The sequence below is a fragment of the Arachis hypogaea genome, chromosome 3, assembly GCF_003086295.3.
Source record: "Arachis hypogaea cultivar Tifrunner chromosome 3, arahy.Tifrunner.gnm2.J5K5, whole genome shotgun sequence".
NCBI classification, from domain to species: Eukaryota; Viridiplantae; Streptophyta; class Magnoliopsida; order Fabales; family Fabaceae; genus Arachis; species Arachis hypogaea.
Window position 1 is genome coordinate 14,079,738 of NC_092038.1, and position 4,912 is coordinate 14,084,649.

The 4,912-nt window shown below is 35.1% G+C and overlaps 1 non-coding gene across 1 annotated transcript; it reads right to left on the reverse strand.

Annotated features, from left to right (window-relative positions):
- Positions 1-2,365: 2,365 nt before the first annotated feature.
- LOC112793750 (small nucleolar RNA R71) lies at positions 2,366-2,472 on the reverse strand. Its single transcript, XR_003198447.1, has one exon. It is a non-coding gene; the product is annotated as a small nucleolar RNA R71 (small nucleolar RNA).
- Between the last annotated feature and the right edge of the window lie 2,440 nt (positions 2,473-4,912).

Consider the following 4,912-nt stretch of genomic DNA (forward strand, 5'->3'; position numbering starts at 1 on the left):
AGTTTTTGGTGCCATTTTTGATGATCACAATTTCGAGTTTGGACAACTGATGGTTCATCTTGTTGCTCAGATTAGGTAATTTTCTTTTTGTTTTGTTTTCAAAAATTTTTCAAAAAAATTTATCCCTATTTTCAAAAAAAAATATTTTGAAAATAAATCATTCTATGGCTTCAGAATTTTTAAGAATGGATTCTAGAGTTTCATGAAGCATGTTGAAGCCTGGCTGGCTATAAAGCCATATCCAAATTCTTTTGAACTAAGGCTTCAACTAATCACCACAATGCATGTAATTCCATCCTAAAGCTGGCTGGCTATGAAGCCATGTCTAACCCTTGGATTGTAACTTTAGGCTAACATTGAAAGATTCCTGGAATCCTTACTAAAAATTTTGAATTTCTTGTTTTCTTTTTTCCTATATGTTTTTCGAAAAATATAAAATAAAATACAAAAAAAATCATAAAATAAAAAAAACCAAAAATATTTTTGTGTTTCTTGTTTGAGTCTTGTGTCATGTTTTAAGTTTGGTGTCAATTGCATATTCATATTGTTCTTGCAATTTTTGAAAATTCATGCATTCATAGTGTTCTTCATGATCTTCAAGTTGTTCTTGGTAAGTCTTCTTGTTTGATCTTGATGTTTTCTTGCTTTGTGTCTTTTATTGTTTTTCATGTGCATCTTTGCATTCATATTGTTTAAGCATTAAAGATTTCTAAGTTTGCTGTCTTACATGTTTTCTTTGCATAAAAAATTTTCAAAAATATGTTCTTGATGTTCATCATGATCTTCAAAGTGTTCTTGGTGTTCATCTTGACATTCATAGTGTTCTTACATGCATTATGTGTTTTGATTCATAATTTTCATGTTGTGAGTCATTTTTTATGTTTTTCTCTCTCATAATTAAAAATTCAGAAATAAAAAAAATATATTTTCCTTTTTTCTCTCAAAATTTCAAAAATTTGAGTTGACTTAATCAAAAAATTTTAAAATTAGTTGTTTCTTGTAAGTCAAGTCAAATTTTCAAATTTTAAAAATCTTATCTTTTCAAAACTTTTTCAAAAATCAAATCTTTTTTATTTTTTTATTAATTTTCAAAATTTATTTTTTTTAATTATTTTTCAAAAATATTTTTCTTAATTTTATCTTTATTTTCGAAAATTATGCTAACAATTAATATGATTGATTCAAAAATTTGAAGTTTGTTACTTTCTTATTAAGAAATGTTCAATCTTTAAATTCTAGAATCTTATCTTTTAGTTTCTTGTTAGTTAAGTAATTAATTTTAATTTTAAAAATTAAATTTTTTCCAACCATATCTTTTTAATCATATCTTTTTATCATATCTTTTTCAAATTTTATCTTTTTCAAAAATTTGATTTCAAAATATCTTCTTATCTTCTTATCTTTTCAAAATTAATTTTCAAATCTTTTTCAACTAACTATTTGACTTTTTGTTCGTTTCTTATGTTTTTCAAAACCACCTAACAACTTTTCTTTTTCTAATTTTCGAAAATACCTCCCTCTTTTTCAAAAATTCTCTTTAATTAATTAATTATTTTAAATTTTAATTTTAATTTTATTTCTTATCTTAATTTTTGAAAATCATTAACTCCTTTTCAAAATTATTTTTGAAAACTTCTCTCTCTCATCTTTTTCTATTTATTCATTCATTTACTAACACTTCTCTTCATCTCAAATCACTGCCCCCTATCCTCACCCTTGTGTTTGGATTCTCCTTTCTTTATTCCCTTTCTTCTTCTACTAACAATAAGGAACCTCTTTACTGTGACATAGAGGATTCCTCTTCTTTTTCTATTTTCTTCTCTTTTATATGAGCAGGAACAAGAAAAAAAGCATTCTTGTTGAAGCTGATCCAGAACCTGAAAGGACTCTGAAGAGGAAACTAAGAGAAGCTAAATTACAACAATACAGAGACAACCTTACTGAAATTTTCGAACAAGAAAAGGATATGGAAGCCGAACCCAACAACAATAATGCAAGAAGGATGCTTGGTGATTATACTGCACCTACGTCCAAATTTGATGGAAGAAGCATCTCAATTCCTGCCATTGGAGCAAACAATTTTGAGCTGAAACCTCAATTAGTTGCTCTAATGCAACAAAACTGCAAGTTTCATGGACTTCCATCAGAAGATCCCTACCAGTTCTTAACTGAGTTGTTGCAGATCTGTGAGACTGTTAAGACTAATGGAGTAGATCCTGAAGTCTACAGGCTCATGCTTTTCCCTTTTGCTATAAGAGACAGAGCTAGAGCATGGTTGGACTCTCAACCTAAAGATAGCCTGGACTCCTGGGATAAGCTGGTCACGGCCTTCTTGGCTAAGTTCTTTCCTCCTCAAAAGCTCAGCAAGCTTAGAGTAGATGTTCAGACCTTCAAACAAAAAGATGGTGAATCCCTCTATGAAGCTTGGAAAAGATACAAGCAGATGACCAAAAGATGTCCTTCTCACATGTTTTCAGAATAGACCATAATAGATATATTCTATTATGGTCTATCTGAGTTCTCTAAGATGTCACTGGACCATTTTGCATGTGGATCCATTCACCTAAAGAAAACGCCTGCAGAGGCTCAAGAACTTATTGACATAGTTGCAAATAACCAGTTCATGTACACTTCTGAAAGGAATTCCGTGAATAATGTGACGCCTCAAAGGAAGGAAGTTCTTGAAATTGACGCTCTGAATGCCATATTGGCTTAGAACAAAATGTTGACTCAGCAAGTCAACATGATTTTTCAAAGTCAGAATGGATGGCAAAATACATCCAACAGTACTAAAGAGGCATCTTTTGAAGAAGAAGTTTATGATCCTGAGAACCCTGCAATAGCAGAGGTAAATTATATGGGTGAACCTTATGGAAACACCTATAATTCATCATGGAGAAATCATCCAAATTTCTCATGGAAGGATCAACAAAAGCCTCAACAAGGCATTAATAATGGTGGAAGAAATAGGCTCAGCAATATCAAGCCTTATCCATCATCTTCTCAGCAACAGACAGAGAATTATGAACAGAGTACCTCTAACTTAGCAAATTTAGTCTTTGATCTGTCTAAGGCCACTTTAAGTTTCATGGGTGAAACAAGGTCCTCCATCAGAAATCTGGAGGCACAAGTGGGCCAGCTGAGTAAGAAAATCATTGAAACTCCTCCTAGTACTCTCCCAAGCAATACTGAAGAAAATCCATAAAGAGAGTGCAAGGCCATTGATATAATTAATATGGCCGAACCTAGATAGGAAGGAGAGTACGTGAATCCCAATGAGGAAGACCTCATGGGACGTCTCTCAAGCAAGAAGGAGTTCCCTATTAAAGACCCACGGGAATCTGAGGCCCATATAGAGACCATAGAGATTCCATTAAACCTCTTTCTGCCATTCATGAGCTCTAAAAACTATTCTTCCTCTGAAGAGGATGAAGATATAACTGGAGAGCAAATTGCTCAATATATAAGAGCTATCATGAAACTGAATGCCAAGTTATTTAGTAATGAGACTTGGGAAGGTGAACCTCCCTTGCTCATTAGTGAACTAGATACCTGGGTTCAGCAAACTTTACCTCAAAAGAGACAAGATCCTGGCAAATTTTGTAATACCCTGTACCATAGGCACCATGACCTTTGAGAAAGCTCTGTGTGACCTAGGGTCAGGCATAAATCTTATGCCACTCTCTGTAATGGAGAAGCTGGGGATCATTGAGGTACAGCCTGCCTTATTCTCATTACAATTGGCAGACAAGTCAGCAAGACAAGCTTATGGATTAGTAGAGGACGTGTTAGTGAAGGTTGAAGGCCTTTACATCCCTGCTGATTTCATAATCTTAGACACTAGGAAGGAGGAGGATGAATGCATCATCCTTGGAAGACCTTTCCTAGCCACAGCATGAGCTGTGATAGATGTTAACAGAGGAGAATTAGTCCTTCAATTGAATGGGGACTACCTTGTGTTTAAGGCTCAAGGATCTTCTTCTTTAACAATGGAGAGGAAGCATGAAAAGCTTCTCTCAGTACAGAGTCAAACAAAGCCCCCACAATCAAACTCTAAGTTTGGTGTTGAGAGGCCACAGCCAAACTCTAACTTTGGTGTTGAATCCCCACATCCAAACTCTAAGTTTGGTGTTGGGAGTCTACAACATTGACCTGATCACCTGTGAGGCTCCATGAGAGCCCACTATCAAGCTATTGACATTAAAGAAGCACTTATTGGGAGGCAACCCAATTTTTATTTATCTAATTTTATTTTATTTTCATTGTTCTTTTATGTTTTATTAGGTTCATGATCATGTGGAGTCACGAAAAAAATATTAAAATTAAAAACAGAATCAAAAACAGCAGAAGAAAAATCACACCCTAGAGGAAGGACTTACTGGCGTTTAAACACCAGTAAGGAGCATCTGGCTGGCGTTCAACGCCAGAATAGAGCATGGATCTGGCGTTGAACGCTAGAAACAAGCAGCATCCTGGTGTTTAAACGCCATGAATATACCCTGAGGAGAGCTGGCGCTGAACGCCAGAAACAAGCATGGAACTGGCGTTCAACGCCAGAAACATGCTGCAGTTGGGCGTTGAATGCCCAGAACATACATCCCCTCGGCGTTTAATCGCCAGAATTGCATGCAAATGCATTGTACATGCCTAATTGGTGCAGGAATGTAAATCCTTGACACCTCAGGATCTGTTGACCCCACAGGATCATCTCAAGATCTGTGGACCCCACAGGATCCCCACCTACCATATTCTCCCCTCTTCTCAACATTCATCCTCTCTTTCCAATAAACACTCTTCCCCAAACCCTTCACCAATCACCTCAATCTCTCTTCGTAATTACCCCCTTCACCATTCACATCCATCCACTCTTCCCCATAAACCCCACCTACCTTCAAAATTCAAAATTTATTTC